This window comes from Triticum urartu, chromosome 4A (assembly GCF_056163025.1).
Source record: "Triticum urartu cultivar PI428250 chromosome 4A, HENAU_Tu73, whole genome shotgun sequence".
In the NCBI taxonomy this organism is placed as follows: Eukaryota; Viridiplantae; Streptophyta; class Magnoliopsida; order Poales; family Poaceae; genus Triticum; species Triticum urartu.
In genome coordinates this window covers 18,971,488-18,989,576 of record NC_141876.1, presented here as the reverse complement: position 1 = coordinate 18,989,576, position 18,089 = coordinate 18,971,488, and positions in this window count along the sequence as shown.

The following is an 18,089-nucleotide window of genomic DNA, read 5'->3' as shown; positions in this document are numbered from 1 at the left end:
TCATTGCCCTTTCATTGGTGCTCTGATTAGGCTCAACCGAGTCATTTTACTTTGATAGATATAGATTTCATGACCTATATACTCTAATACACCTGCAGCCATCGCTTCTTACCTTGCTAGGTGGTAAGCAAGCTTTAGCACGGACATCATCAATCATCACAGGAGCAACATCATCTCACTAGCTGCTTGTCATTAGGATCATTCGCTCATCATTAGGATCATCCACTAGACCTATGGTTGGAGCATGTGAGTTGTTCCATGGTCTTCTTTGTCTGGTCTTGTGTATAATTTATTCAATGGTTACAAACGTACATTATATATTTGGCTAGGTTGTTACTTTTAGGCAATACAATTGGTAACTGGCTAGTTTATGATAATATATAAGTTGATCTTGAGTCGGCTGTCGTGCTTTTGCCTCTACGTGTCAGTGCACCACTACCAGCACTTCTGAAAGCATGGTGTGCCGGTGTCGTAGCCCAACGTGTACCTGCTGCATGGGTGGCACCTCAACCTCGATAGGGTTCTGGTGCCGACCGTGCCGGACTCAGGCCGCACGCAGCTGATGGAGATCCACCATCGTCGTGTCTACTCTCGGACGACCTTTGCCGCAACCCGGCGTCCACAATGGATTCGCCGAACTAGGACGCGTAGTTCGCCACTGAGCACGACCAACATTGTCGGTCGTGCTACAAGGATGCATCCTGTGCACCATCCACCATCACCGTCGGTCATGGTGAAGGGGGGAGGATTAGGAGGCCTACATTGTGGCCCTCGAGGAGGCCACAAGGAGGTCCATTGAGGAGGCCGAGCGCAAGGAGCTCACCAAGTGGCCTAGCCTTGCACACGCACTGGTTGAATCGGCGGCTAGAGTGGAGGCTAACATGCCCCCACCGCCCCTAGAACTGCTTACGCCCAAGCCTATGGAGGAGGAGACATAGCCACGGCTTGGGCAATCATGGCCGTGGACGAACACATTGCCATCGTATATCGTGCATGCCCATGTGGATGGGCACAATAGACGAGGAGGCCGAGTGGTAGGCTGTAGAGCAGGCGATGAAGGCCGAGCGGCAGAAGAAGCATCAACTGGTGGTGCAGCAAGTGGCTACGTTGCCAGCCATCCAGCAGGCGTTCCCGTGGATGGAGACGCCAGTCTACGTCGACCTGGCCAAGGAGGAGGAAGAAAATGACGATGATCTACTGCCCGCCGCTAACTGTTTCTTTTATCTTTTCATTTAATATATTTTTTAGTTTTAATTAATGTAAATTGGATTCGGCTGCCTGTTTTGTAAAAAAATCGAAATACAGCGAAAATGTGAAATATGTTTGTCCGAGCATCTTCGGACCGGCGGACAAAAACGAAAATTGACGTCCGGTTGACCGATCCAAATGAACAAAAAACAAACAAAATCTGTATCAGTTTAGGTTGCCGCGTTGGAGTTGCCCTTAGGTCGGACGAAGGCGAGGACTTTTCTAGGCTAGGTTGAACCAAGCACTGGACGCTGCTAAGAATAGCGTCCAGGTGTGGACGTGGTTTGCAACAGCGACCAGGTCTGGACGCTACTATTGATGGCGTCCTTCATATTTCTTAAAATTCTAACTTATCATTACTAGTTTCGGAATTACAGCATTATTATTTATTATTAATAAAAAAATCGGTCTAAAATCATCTCAAGCGGATCATGGATTAAGCACCGTCGGATGCGCCCAGATCCAATGGCAGCCCACACCCCCCTCGTCGCTCTCACCCCCTCCCAAATCCCTCTCATCCTCGTCCACCCATGAAACCCTAGCCCCCTTCTCCCAATCGCCACTGCCACTCCCTTTTCCCCAGCGCCTCCGCCGCCGTCCTTCCCCTCTCCGCCTCGCCTCTGTCTCCCACCATGCCGCACGTTGCACGGCGGAGAAGGGCAGGCGAGTCGCCCTCGCCGTCCCCTCACCCCCGTGTTGGTCCCCTCTGAACCTCTACCCAACCAAACTGCCGAGGAGGAAGGAAGGAAGGGAGGAGAAAACCTAACCCTAGCTAGCGAGAGGGAAAGCGGGCATGGATCCGTCGAAGCTAGGCGAGCTGCGGTCGTTTGTGGAGGCGTGCAGGAAGGACCCAGCCCTCGTCTTCTTCCACGACTATGTCACCTCCCTCGGCGCCACCCTCCCCGCCGCCGCCGCCGCATCCTCCAAGCCCTAGCCCGCGCCGAAGGTCCGATCCGCTGTCCCTCCCCTTCCCCTTCCCCGGCCCCGATCCTCTCTCTACTTCCTTGTCTGATCCCCTTTTTTGGTTTGGATTTGAACCGGCAGGCGACCTACATGGATGACATCGACGATGATGACAAGGAAGAGGAGGAGGACGACCAGGACATGCGCGACCCCACCCCCGAGCCCGACGAGCTTGACGAGGAGATCGTCGAGTCCGACCTCGAGCTCGACCACGACGGTGTCGTCCAGCCCGACCACGACGACGCGCCACAGAAGGTCGTTCCCCTGCTCCCTCCTCTGCCTTCCCTTCCATGGTGGTATACTGCCTTACCACCGAACAAGATGCTCTGTTATTTATATCATCAATGATCTGCTCTACCATAGCTCCTACGAACTAGTCGTATTACTATGCTCTTGTTCTTGGCCCCGTAGAGGGATCACAGTGGGCTGACCGGATGAAAGAAATGTGCCAACTTCGCCTGGCAAAATCTTGCTGCCTTGCACTGGATGGCTAGATTGTTAGCTTATAGCCCAGGATTTTGCTGTTTTCTTCTTTTATTTGTCACGCTCCACTGCTCTATTCTAGGCTAGAAGAGAGTGGTTTGCTTTTGTTTCACCAAATCCTCTCTAGCCTTTTTGATGGTTTATGATGGATGGCTTCAAATTGATGCGTGCATGAGTTTATTACTGTATCTAGTAACATGTGTTTGTTTTGTGCACTTGCTGAATGTTCAAGGGGACCTGTAGCTTGTGTCTGACAGCAAGTGGCAATCTTGAAACTGAAACTTGTTTGTAGTGGACCTGTAGCTTGTGTCTGACAGCAAGTGCCAAACTTGAAACTGAAACTTGTTTGTAGTGGACCTGGAGCTCGTCTACCTGGTAAAGTCATAAACAGACATTCAGATTCAGGGCCATCTCTCTCTGCCTCTCTGTAAAAAAGGGTTAACTGACGTTTCTTCAGAGTTACAGCTGGTTGATTGATTTGGTTCCTTTAGCTCATCAGCCGTCCTTTGGTTCAGAGCAGTTTCTAGTTGACTTCATTGATGGATTGATCCTCTGCTCTGCTTGTAGGGTGACCGGGTGATTGACGCTGAGGCTACCATGGTGCTCGTGGTGCCCGACGCCTGCCGCGGTGCGCTCATCTGCAAAGGAGGGAGTTCATCAAGTATGATTACTTACTTACACTGCCTTCGCGTTCTCATGCCCAATATTGTTGTGCTTGCTTGCTGTGCTTGCAATGAACCATGTGGTATATGCTCTCCACTCCATGTGCTATGCACTCCTGAACAAGTTAATGTTGTACTGCGACGGAATAGATGGTTCATGTGTACTGCGGTGTACTAGTTGAACTCTGCTGGCTGTAGTAGTCAAACTCTGCTCCTTCTAACTCATATCAATTTTGCAGGTGATCATTGGTGCCGCTGCTGCCACTGTGCCAGTCGGAGGTGCCGCTGCTACATTTGGCGGAGCTAGTGCTGGCGCTCCAAAGGGCAACCTTCATCAGACACTACGTACCTCATAACAATGCCTCAAAGTTCTGTGCCCCATCTCCCCTCTTTCTAAATTACTGAAATAAAAACATTGTAAATACCAGTAGTTCCAAATGCAGTTAAAATATAAAAAACATTGTGCATTAAATATGTTATGTGCCCCATCTCCCCCGTCGTGCATTAAATATGTTAACTGGCAGCATTATCTCCCATGATTTCTTGCTTGCTTGCTTACTCTATAACCTGTACTGCTAAAACATGTTATCCTACTCCATGATGCTATATCATTTGCAAATACTCCTGGACATCAGCTCCCATCATGTTGCATTAGCTATAATTTGTACTGCTAAAAGAGGAGTGTAAACTGGAGCAATTTTTTCAGCCATTATCTTTGTTTTCTTTTGGGCGGATGCTCTCCACTGGAGTAGAGCTGGGTACTGCATCTCTTTTTGCATTCCTTTTTCAGTCAGTGCTTGAACATTTTTTTAAAGATGAATTGGAAAACTTCTGGACAGAAGTACATGGAGTATAGTTGTAACTTCTTGCAGTATAGCTGTAGCAGTCCATTAGGAGTAGTTTTGCATCAGTAGCATTAGGAGTAACTTCTTGCAGAAAATCTTTGACACATATTGTCATGCATAAGTAGCATGTTTGCTTGTTTTGGAGCAGCGATTAAACTACTCCATGTCAAATAAACCTTGCTAGGTGAATCTTTTCCATTAATTAAATTTGTACTGCTTGGAGTAGCCTGCTTGGAGTACTTCTTTTCATGGAGCTGCTTGCAGTAATTTCTGATTTGCAGTCAGATTAGCTTGGAGCAGTAGCATTGCTTGCTCTGCTATTCTCTTCTCTTCTTTTAATTAAAATTAACTAAACCTTTTCCTTTAATAAAATTAGCTAAAACTTTCCCAGTTAATTAAAAATAACTGAAACTATTCCTTTAATGCTTGCATAAACTGTTTTAAAGATGAATTGGAGTACTCCTTTAATGAAGGTTTTGTGTAGTCTATTGCTTGCATCAGTACTTTTAAAAATAAATGAATTATTTCATTTAAGTGTACTCTGGACAGCAGTAGTATAGCACTTGCTGCTGCTGTTAAGCTTGCATCAGTACTGGTTGCAGTAGTATAGGACTTGGTTACTGCTGTTAAGTTTTTCTTTCTCTTCTCTCTTCTCTTCTCTTTGTCTGCTGGAGTAAACTTTTCCAGTATACTCCTAGGAGTAAACTTTCTGTGCTGGAGTAGGAATTGCTCTTAGGAGTAGCAGTAGTGATTTGTTTAACAGTAGCAACGACAGCAGTGCATATCAATTTATCATGATGACAACAGTAGTGCACACCAATTTGGAACTGATTTGTTGCTTCTCCCCTGCATATCAATTTATCATGATGACAACAGTAGTGCACACCAGTAAGTTAGTCTGATGCTAGACTAGACGCCTCTTTATGCAAGTTTATTGTCATGTATATTTATATGTATAAAGTCGAATCAAGTAGTAACATGTGAAAAACACTTGCACTGGTGTATGTAAGGAGTCAAGTACATGTTTGTTACAGCAGGGTAGAGTAGATGTTTGTGTTACCATCCAGTCCACTGACAACATGTTTCTGTTATTGTGGTGCTTGCTTAACTCACTGCCATCAACATTCTGTTATTTTTTTATCATCTGTCGAGAAACTATTGTGATGATTTGATGCCCATCTAGTGACTATTTATGTCTTTAGTGTCAATCGATGTTGCATAATCTGATTTGGACACCTAGGTTCTTGCATGGTTCTTAGATTAATTGTTCTGTTTTGTTGTTAGCAAATATTGCTTATATTAAGACTATAAACATGTGACTATTCCTCTCATTTACAGGAGTTCTGGGCTGAAGACATTCGAAGAAGCCCGAAGCCCCAGTCAACAACTTGCTTTATATATTACTGAATTTGTAATGCTAATATTCTTGAGAAATTTGATGTACTGCTGAACATGCTGGGAATTTGATGTATATTTGCTCGCTGAACTTGATGTATACTTGCTCGCTGAACTCAGAATATTACTTTTTATTCACTTGAAATTCATTTCTTGACTAAAAGTGGCCAGAAAAAGAAATAGATAGCCCAAAAGAAAAATGGCCGAAATGCCTATTGGACCAAATCTATTCGGGCTTTGAAAAAAGGCCTAAAATATATTGGTTGGAACAAAGGCTGAAATTTGAAAAGAAATGGACCGTTGAAAGGTCGGGGCCTAGAAAATATGGTCCAGGCCCAAAAAAGAAATGTACAACAAAAGACATCAGTCTAGAGAATCGAATTGTTGGGCCAGGCCCATGTAGCTAGCGAAAATTAACATAAAAAATAAATGTTAAAAAGGCTGAATTGTTGGGCTAGGCCCATGTAAAACACCTAATCGGACCGGGCTGAATCTTGTGCCACATCAACTTGCCACGCTGGATGCTTACGTGGCCTGGAGAGGTTGCTAGTGACCAAAATGTCACAGTGGACATATTTTGGTCATAAACGTTTGCGACCATTCCAGAAGAAAGGTCGCTATAGTCAGTTTACGACGCCCAGCTTTTGACCTTATGTTTTTGGTCACAAAAAGGTCATAAATGGAAATTTGTGACCATTCAGTGACCAATAGTGGTGGTCATAAGTTGACATATTTCTTGTAGTGATCACATGCAATCAATATAAGTGATATGATATGGCCATCATCATCTTGTGCTTGTGATCTCCATCTCCGAAGCACCGTCATGATCACCATCGTCACCGGCGCGACACCTTGATCTCCATCGTAGCATTGTTGTCGTCTCGCCAATCTTATGCTTCCACGACTATCGCTACCGCTTAGTGATAAAGTAAAGCATTACATCGCGATTGCATTGCATAAAATAAAGCGACAACCATATGGCTCCTGCCAGTTGCCGATAACTCGGTTACAAAACATGATCATCTCATACAATAAAATTTAGCATCATGTCTTGGCCATATCACATCACAACATGCCCTGCAAAAACAAGTTAGACGTCCTCTACTTTGTTGTTGCAAGTTTTACGTGGCTGCTACGGGCTTAAGCAAGAACCAATCTCACCTACGCATCAAAACCACAATGATAGTTTGTCAATTAGACTCCGTTTTAACCTTCGCAAGGACCGGGCGTAGCCACACTCGGTTCAACTAAAGTTGGAGAGACAGTCGCCCGCAAGCCACCTATGTGCAAAGCACGTCGGGAGGACCGGTCTCGTGTAAGCGTACGCGTAATGTCGGTCCGGGTCGTCTCATCCAACAATGCCGCCGAACCAAAGTATGACATGCTGGTAGGCAGTATGACTTATATCGCCCACAACTCACTTGTGTTCTACTCGTGCAAATAACATCAAACCATAAAACCTAGGCTCGGATGCCACTGTTGGGGAACGCAGTAATTTCAAAAAAATTCCTACGCACACGCAAGATCATGGTGATGCATAGCAACGAGAGGGGAGAGTGTTGTCTACGTACCCTTCGTAGATCGACAACGGAAGCGTTGACACAACGTAGAGGAAGTAGTCGTACGTCTTCACGATCCGACCGATCCAAGCACCGTTACTCCGGCACCTCCGAGTTCTTGGCACACGTTCAGCTCGATGACGCTCCCCGGGCTCCGATCCAGCAAAGCTTCGGGGAGGAGTTACGTCAGCATGACGACGTGGTGACGATCTTGATGTTCTACCGTCGCTGGGCTTCGCCTAAGCACCGCTACAATATGACCGAGGTGGAATATGGTGGAAGGGGGCACCGCACACGACTAAGGAACGATCACGTGGATCAACTTGTGTGTCTATGGGGTGCCCCCTGCCTCAGTATATAAAGGATGGAGGAGGATGAGGAGGAGGCCGGCCAAGGCTATTGGTGCGGCCAGGATGGGAGTCCTACTAGGACTCCAAGTCCTAGTAGGAGTCCATCAAGAGGGGAGGAAGGGAGAAGGAAGTGGAGGCGAAGGAGAGGTGGCCGAACCCCTTTTCCCTAGTCCAATTCGGACCAAAGGGGAGGGGGGGCGCAGCAGCCCCTTGGCCCTTTTTCCTCTTCCCACTAAAGCCCATCAAGGCCCATTGCTTCTCCCGTAACTACCCGGTACTCCGACAATCGGAGTGACAAATCCTAATCTCGAAATATGCCAACCCAACAAGTACCTTTGGAGACACCTGTAGAGCACCTTTATAATCACCCAGTTACGTTGTGACGTTTGGTAGCACCCAAAATGTTCCTCCGGCAAACGGGAGTTGCATAATCTCATAGTCATAGGAACATGTATAAGTCATGAAGAAAGCAATAGCAACATACTAAACGATCGGGTGCTAAGCTAATGGAATGAGTCATGTCAAACAGATCATTCAACTAATGATGTGATCTCGTTAATCAAATAACAACTCTTTTGTCCATGGTTAGGAAAGATAACCATCTTTGATTAACGAGCTAGTCAAGTAGAGGCGTACTAGTGACACTCTGTTTGTCTATGTATTAACACATGTATTATGTTTCCGGTTAATACAATTCTAGCATGAATAATAAACATTTATCATGATATAAGGAAATAAATAATAACTTTATTATTGCCTCTAGGGCATATTTCCTTCACCCCCTTCCTTCCTTCTCCTTTTCCCTTCCTCTTTTCCTATTCCATATGGGAGGTGGAATCCTACCAAGACTAGGGAGTCCTAGTAGGACTCCACACTTGGCGCACCCCCTCCTAGGGCCGGCCTCCTCCTCCCTTGCTCCTTTATATACGGGTGCAGGGGGGCACCCCAAAGACACACAAGTTGATCAAGTTGATCGTCTCTTAGCCGTGTGCGGTGCCCCCCTCCACCATAGTCCAACTCAATAATACTGTAGCGGTGCTTAGGTGAAGCCCTGCGTCGGTAGAACATCAACATCGTCACCACGCCGTCGTGCTGACGAAACTCTCCCTCAACACTTGGCTGGATCGGAGTTCGAGGGACGTCATCGAGTTGAACGTGTGCAGAACTCGGAGGTGCCGTACGTTCGGTACTTGGATCGATCGGATCGGGAAGACGTACGACTACTTCCTTTATGTTGTGTCAACACTTTCGTTGCCGGTCTATGAGGGTACGTAGACAACACTCTCCCCTCTCGTTGCTATGCATCACCATGATCTTGCGTGTGCGTAGGAATTTTTTTGAAATTACTACGTTTCCCAACAGTAACTAGGTGAGCGGCGGCGGACGGGATCTGCCCATACTGCGGTAGCGAGCAGGTGGCGTAGGCCCTACCACACCGGAGCTTGGTCAGAGAGAACGGATCAGTGACCAACGGTGAGAGAGAGAGGCCACCGCCGCCTTGTGTGAGATACTCTGAAGAGAGACAAACCCAGGCAGGCAGGCTCCATTGTATATATTGGAGCAGACTACCTTTTTCTCCATAAAAATCGTTTTATATTATGTGTACGTGCCATTGAGTGATATAACTTTATTTAAAAATAACGCGCCAACGCATCAAGTCGAACTTTGTTTCGTGCACGCGTGGTACACGACCTCCATAGGTGAACAACCGCTACACGCATTCAAATTAGCACGTGGGCTGCCATTTTGTACAGAAATGAGCTCCACCGTGTACCAGCGCGGGTGTGGCTAGGCACGAAGCGTGAGTACATGCACCTATTCTCTTTGTGTACGTACACCACCTATGTGGGGTTGTGTGAGAAAGATACAAACGTGGAGAGATATAGTGTGTGGGTTCATGAGTGTTTGGGGGGGGGGGTTGAGAAATAGACAAGCAATATATGTGGATAATATTTCAATCAAAAAATGTAACATATGCAATGTGTGTGAAATAGAGTCCTGGATATATCATATATATAGAGGGGGCAATCCACGAGATGCTTGCAATAAGAGTTGTATATGATGCAACCAGAAGGTTTTGTCAATCCTAAAGGTACTAACAAAATATGCAAGCTCCAGCGATCCATCTATGGACTGGTGCAAGCATCTCGGAGTTGGAATATATGCTTTGATATGTTAATCAAAGCATATAGTTTTATACAGACTTGCGGTGAAGCCTGTATTTACAAGAAAGTGAGTGGGAGCATTACAACATTTCTGATAAGTATATGTGTATGACATATTGTTGATCGGAAATAATGTAGAATTATTCTGCAAAGCATAAAGGAGTGTTTGAAAGGAGTTTTTCAAAGAAAGACCTCGGTGAAGCTGCTTACATATTGAGCATCAAGATCTATAGAGATAGATCAAGACGCTTGATAAGTTTTCAATGAGTACATACCTTGACAAGTTTTTGAAGTAGTTCAAAATGGAATAGGCAAAGAAAGAGTTCTTGCCTGTGTTACAAGGTGTGAAATTGAGTAAGACTCAAAACTCGACCACGGCAGAAGATAGAGAGAGAATGAAAGTCATTCCCTATGCCTCAGCCATAGGTTCTATAAAGTATGCCATGCTGTGTACTAGACCTATTGTATACCCTGCCCTGAGTTTGGCAAGGGAGTACAATAGTGATCTAGGAGTAGATCACTGGACATTGGTCAAAATTATCCTTAGTGGAATAAGGATATGTTTCTCGATTATGGAGGTGACAAAAGGTTCGTCGTAAAGGGTTACGTCGATGCAAGTTTTGACACTAATCCAGATGACTCTAAGTCTCAATCTGGATAAATATTAAAAGTGGGAGAAATTAGCTAGAGTAGCTCTGTGCAGAGCATTGTTGACATAGAAATTTGTAAAATATGTACGGATCTGAATATGGCAGCCACGTTGACTAAACTTCTCTCGCAAGCAAAACATGATCACGCCTTAGTACTCTTTGGGTGTTAATCACATAGCGATGTGAACTAGATTATTGACTCTAGTAAACCCTTTGGGTGTTGGTCACATGTTGATGTGAACTATGGGTGTTAATCACATGGTGATGTGAACTATTGGTATTAAATCACATGGTGATATGAAATAGATTATTGACTCTAGTGCAAGTGGGAGACTGAAGGAAATATGCCCTAGAGGCAATGATAAAGTTATTATTTATTTCCTTATATCATGATAAATGTTTATTATTCATGCTAGAATTGTATTAACCAGAAACATAATACATGTGTGAATACATAGACAAACAGAGTGTCACTAGTATGCCTCTACTTGACTAGCTCATTGATCAAAGATGGTTATGTTTCCTAACCATATACATGAGTTGTCATTTGATTAATGGGATCCCATCATTAGGAGAATGATGTGATTGACTTGACCCATTCCGTTAGCATATCACTTGATCGTTTAGTTTGTTGCTATTGCTTTCTTCATGACATATACATGTTCCTATGACTATGAGATTATGCAACTCCCATTTACCAGAGGAACACTTTGTGTGATACCAAACGTCACAACGTAACTGGGTGACTATAAAGGTGCTCTACAGGTGTCTCCAAAGGTACTTGTTGGGTTGGCGTATTTCGAGATTAGGATTTGTCACTCCGATTATCGGAGAGGTATCTCTGGGCCCTCTCGGTAATGCACATCACCTAAGCCTTGCAAGCATTGCAACTAATGAGTTAGTTGCGAGATGATGTATTACGGAACGAGTAAAGAGACTTGTAACGAGATTGAACTCGGTATTGAGATGCCGACGATCGAATCTCGGGCAAGTAACATACCGATGACAAAGGGAACAACGTATGTTGTTATGCGGTCTGACCGATAAAGATCTTCGTAGAATATGTGGGAGGCAATATGAGCATCCAGGTTCCGCTATTGGTTATTGACCGGAGACGTGTCTCGGTCATGTCTACATTGTTCTCGAACCCGTAGGGTCCGCACGCTTAAGGTTTCGATGATAGTTATATTATGAGTTTATGAGTTTTGATGTACCGAAGGAGTTCGTAGTCCCGGATGAGATCGGGGACATGACGAGGAGTCTCGAAATGGTCGAGACATAAAGATCGATATATTGGACGACTATATTCGGACATCGGAAAGGTTCTGAGTGATTCGGGTATTTTTCGGAGTACCGAAGAGTTACGGGAATACGTATTGGGCCTTATTGGGCCATACGGGAAAGAAGGAAAAGGGCCTCAAGGGTGGCCGCACCCCTCCCCTTGGTCTGGTCCGAATTGGACTAGGGAAGGGGGGCGCCCCCTTCCTTCCTTCTCCTTTTCCCTTCCTCTTTTCCTATTCCATATGGGAGGTGGAATCCTACTAGGACTAGGTAGTCCTAGTAGGACTCCACACTTGGCGCGCCCCCTCCTAGGGCCGGCCTCCTCCTCCCTTGCTCCTTTATATACGGGTGCAGGGGGGAACCCCAAAGACACACAAGTTGATCAAGTTGATCGTCTCTTAGTCGTGTGCGGTGCCCCCCTCCACCATAGTCCAACTCAATAATACTGTAGCGGTGCTTAGGCGAAGCCCTGCGTCAGTAGAACATCAACATCGTCACCACGCCGTCATGCTGACGAAACTCTCCCTCAACACTCGGCTAGATCGGAGTTCGAGGGACGTCATCGAGTTGAACGTGTGCAGAACTCGGAGGTGCCGTACGTTCGGTACTTGGATCGGTCGGATCGGGAAGACGTACGACTACTTCCTCTACGTTGTGTCAACACTTCCGTTGCCGGTCTACGAGGGTACGTAGACAACACTCTCCCCTCTCGTTGCTATGCATCACCATGATCTTGTGTGTGCGTAGGAATTTTTTTGAAATTACTACGTTTCCCAACAGTAACTAGGTGAGCGGCGGCGGACGGGATCTGCCCATACTGCGGCAGCGAGCAGGTGGCGTAGGCCCTACCACACCGGAGCTTGGTCAGAGAGAACGGATCAGTGACCAACGGTGAGAGAGAGAGGCCACCGCCGCCTTGTGTGAGATACTCTGAAGAGAGACAAACCCAGGCAGGCAGGCTCCATTATATATATTGGAGCAGACTACCTTTTTCTCCATAAAAATCGTTTTATATTATGTGTATGTGCCATTGAGCGATATAACTTTATTTAAAAATAACGCGCCAACGCATCAAGTCGAACTTTGTTTCGTGCACGCGTGGTACACGACCTCCATAGGTGAACAACCGCTACACGCATTCAAATTAGCACGTGGGCTGCCATTTTGTACAGAAATGAGCTCCACCGTGTACCAGCGCGGGTGTGGCTAGGCACGAAGTGTGAGTACATGCACCTATTCTCTTTGTGTACGTACACCACCTATGTGGGGTTGTGTGAGAAAGATACAAACATGGAGAGATATAGTGTGTGGGTTCGTGAGTGTTTGGGGGGGGGGGTTGAGAAATAGACAAGCAATATATGTGGATAATATTTCAATCAAAAAATGTAACATATGCAATGTGTGTGAAATAGAGTCCTGGATATATCATATATATAGAGGGGGCGATCCACGAGAAGAGAGTGGAGGTATCATCGGCTTGAGGTATCCATAGAATGGAAGAGAGGGATGATGTGTGTGAGTGTGTGCGCGCGCGCGTGATCGATAAAGAGTGCCATTGAATTTCTGTGTGCCCACGTCAAAGATATAGGGTGGCTGGCCTACTGGAACGTGAGAGGGGACATGTGCAGTTTGTCTTTGTGGCATGGATACCTACCTACAACGGTCGACTATCGGTGTGTGGTGGTGGGGGAGACCTAATTAACTATAGAGGTACAATGACTGGTATATGTGTGGAGGAGGAGAGAGGCCTACCTTATGTATTGAGGGAGATCGATCGGCCATATGTGTAGGAGAGGAATAAGGTTGGGAGAGAGACAGAACTAGAGTGTTGGAGGGGGTGGTGGTGGAGTTGCTTCTAACAAATGGTGGGAGAGGCTTGCTAGACAAACGGGGGGCACGCCTGCAATATCAATAAGAGAGGGGATGGCTGCCTATCTGTGCACGTGCATGCGAGACACGGGTCAGGAGGCATGCACGAATGATGAGGGGATGATATGGCTGTGGTAAGCAGACGTAACTACATAGCAAGATCAATCGTCCTTTGTCAGAGAAAGGAGAGACATAACTTGTGAGGTACGTCGATCGATGGGTGGGGGTAAATAGTTAAAGTCGACCTAGGTATATGTAGGGAGATCGATCAGTATACATGCATGTATGTGTTAGAAGCAAATGAGGCCCTGGGAGAAGGATATAGAGAGAGGGCTGCATCTAGGAGGTGGTACGAGAGGCATACTATATCGAGGGGGAAGGAGTGTGCGAGTACGAGATCGATGAAAAGAGGGGTGGGAGTGAGGCATGGACGGTGAGAAGAGAATAGGGAAATCTTGTGTTTTTGGTAGGCACACCTGGCTAGAGAGGCATATCGATTGATGTGTGCCGCAAAGGAGCTGGGAGGCCTACACACACCGTGGGTGAACGACCTAAAGTGAACAAACGAATTTGCGCGAAGGAGCTAGAGAATGCTGAGGGAGGGTGAGAGGGATGTGGGCGTGTGCATGCACGAGAGAAAGTTAGCTATAGCTACAAAGATAAGAGGATTGTGTGAGTGTAAAAGACGAATAGAGATCATAATTCATTATAAAAAGTGAATTCACATATTTGAAGAATTTATCATAGTGTTTTAAACCGACGCATGCGTGAATATATATATATATATAGGTAAATTGTGTGGGGCACCTAGACCCATTACGGCAAGTCATATCCATTAGTGCATGCTATACAATCCATGTAATAATAGCTTTCCATATTCTGTTTGCATGCATTATTACCATAATGGTCTACGATTGCTTTCCAAAAAAATAGTATTCTATTTATTTGCTAGCAATAGTTCCTTTTCCAAAACAAAATTGTATGGTGTTTCTTCTATACTAATGCATGCTAGTGTCGGTTCTACAAAAAAGATGGTGTGTCTACGTTTATACACAAGATATATTTAATTTTAAGGTATCTGAACTTTTAAGAAAAATTAAGGCCGGTCTGAAACTTTTAACGACTAATTTATCTATATAATTTAATGTGACCAAATAATATATATGTAGTACGAGCCTTTCCTACTATTTCAATGGTCAAAAAAATATAATACGTCGTCCTAGTTATCTTTCTTACTTTTAGGTATGTAGAAAGCATGTGCGTACCGAGAACCAATAGTTTTGCTCGTACATATACCTAAGATATTGTACACATATACTTTTTTAATAAGGTGAATCATGTTGTACAGTGATTACTCAACAGGTATTGGGTTCCTGTATTTTGGGCGGTGTCATATATACACATCAAATGTATGATACCCGATATATCGTATGACTAATGTATGATACCCCATATATCATATGACTAATGTATGATACCCATGGTTTCATATACCCAATGATGATAAGAGTACAACAGACCTCCTATTCGGTATACGTTGGGTATACCCATGGTATCATATACCTAATGTACTTTATCCCTAATGTCCACAAAAAATATGTATACTCATTTGGTATATCTATATACCTATTGAGTATACCAATGGTATCGTATAACCAATGGATATTCTTGTGTATTTTTTAAATGATTTAATTTTCAAGGTATCTAACATTTAAAGAAAATTAAGGTTGGGTTGCACTTTCTGACAATTAATTTCCCTATACAAATTAACGTGGACAAATAATATAATATGCCATCCTAGTTATTTTTTTGTGTTTTAGGTTTGTACAAAACATGTTGATGCCGATGGCCAATTTTTTCATTCGTACATATACCTAAGATATCGTATCCATATACTTTTTCTAGTACACTTATATTCCTTGGAGATGTACACAAAACTGATATACTTTTGCATGGGGATATACCAGAAAATGATAGACCCTTTGGTGATACATGTATACTCGATCGAGACATACCTAAAAGTGATACTAGAGACATACCCAAAAAAATGTATACCCCAAGAATATAAGTAAATGTGACATACTCGGAAATTATATACCCAAAATCCATATACTCGCATGTGATGTACCCCAGATTAAGTACAAACTATCGGTCGAGAATACATCAAAGGTAGGTATATACCCAAAACATTAGTACGTGCATTTATATAATATGCATAAGGACGCACATGCAAGCCGCATAAAAATACTAAGTTTGTACGTATATACCTTCATAGGAGTTTCTGTTATACGTCCAATGAAATAAATTAAGAAGAAATTGCATTTATCACTTTCCTATTCAACGCATGTTATTAATACACATAAATCATACATTTATTGGTACTTGCTAATTACTTCCATAAAGCATATATGGAAGTCGCTTAATATACTCGCACCCATTACTATCTACATGCATCTATCTAAGATCTGACGGTCACGAGGTAAGGAGCCTGGGCACCTAGGTGTCCCAAACTGTTGTCCCAAAGTGTTACTATTCATCACCCAGGGTGCAGAATAGGTTATTCTTCACCCGAGGTAATCTTACGATCATTTCATAATTAAATTACGTTTCGAATTCAAATAGTTACATTCATATTGATTCAATACGTAAAATTTGACATAAGAAAAATAAAAATATAGGTCATAAGACAAGAAAATTTGCAGTTTATGTGTATTTTAGACTATGTTTTTACGTTCGTAATTTTACATAACATAAAATATTTTTTACGGCGATTATATATTTTCTTACGGTCCTTTTTGCATCGGAAATAAGACAAAACTTACGGAACGTAAAATTACGGTGCATTGATGGTAAAATAGAGGGGGTGAAGAATAACTATTCCTCACCCAGGGTGACGAATAGCGCGACCCTATATATATATATATATATATATATATATATATATATATATATATATATATATATATATAACGGTGATACGCATGGTGTGGTTATGAACATGGTATACTACATATAATATATTTTATCTCTACTCTTATAAAAAACAGAGCTGTTGATGATGGTGTGCCTGCCATCCTGCAATATAGGCCGTCCGATTTATATTTGACGGATAGGAAGGAAACTATGACAATTTTGAAAAAAGATACCCACACCCCTCTCCATATTTGTAAATAAGGCCTCCCCTCGATTATCTTGATGTTCCGTGGAACGCATGGGCATCTTGCTAGTACTACATATAATATATAGAACATTCATTATAATTTGGGCTAATGTGTGGATTTTGCAGCTCAGGGCTCAATACTTGTCATAATGTAGGGGGCGGGGCACTATACTTTCTGTGATAAACATGGTGTACGTATGGAACATGGTTTAGATTATGAATATATAGTTAGTACATCAAATGTACTATTATTTGGAATCAACATCAAGTGTATTCAAAAAATTGAATTCGAATTCATATAGTACACATAGTTCATATCTATCTCTATAGTAATCATGTGGCGTGTTGTTAAGGTAATACACGAATGATGGTTGAAGTTGGCAACAATCATGATTGTAGATTCTTATCGAAATAGATAAACGAATTCAAATTTAGTTCGAATTGCAGCGGTAATATAGACATTTGGAATGCACTAAAATGTTGGTATGAGTAGGTTACATGCATTATATACAACCAGCAAAAAAAATTAATTGGACATAACATGGATTCATACTCCCTTCTTCCATTTATATAGGGCCTAAGGCACTTTTTAAGACCGCCTTTGACTATTGACAAGATTAATAGTACATGACGTGCACAATGTGAAAATTATATCATTGAAAGCTCCTTTCACACACGAATTTAACGGAATGCTTTGTGTAAGTTGCATGTCATATATCATTGCTCTAATTTGGTCAAAGTTAGCCTTGAAAAACGCATTAGGCCCTATATAGATGGAAGGAGGGAGTAGCTTTGAATAGCATTCGTATAGTAAAACGGGACAAGACTCTCTCTTTGTGTGGTGTGAATAGTTTTATCTTTTCGTTTTTCTTGTTGAGGGAAGTGCAAATTGATTTGGTACGTACAAGTACAATATTACACGTTAGGCTTGTCCCTAAAATTCAACTCGCACCTTGTTATATCCCGAAAATTCAGATATCGTGCTCCCAAAAGTGGCGCCTTCACAACCCGCGCCTTGCTATCCTGAAATTACAACGCGCGCGAAAACTCCCTCCAGCTGCCAAATCCCGACATGTGAAATCCCCCTTCTAACCCTGAGCTGAAAGGGCTACTAGTTCAAATCGCTGGGGTACTTTAGTAACACACCCTACATTTTGGACAAGAGCGTCCCTAAGTCATGGTTCCCCCCTCCCATCGCCTCCTTTTCGCCATTCGAAATCCCAGGCCGCCATAACCTCTCCGCTCCAGCCGCGAAACCCCACCCTCCTCCATCCGCCACCTCACCACTGCCCAACCGGAGCCTCTTCCCCGATGACGTCGTCCACCGCAATAGCTCGAAGTCCCTCAACCACCTCCCTGGATGAGGATCCGTCGTCCATCTCGTCGTCCCGCCGGTTCGGCCGCCCCATCCTCCACCTCCAAGGAGCTGCTCCGACGATCGCCTCGTCTATCGCGGCTG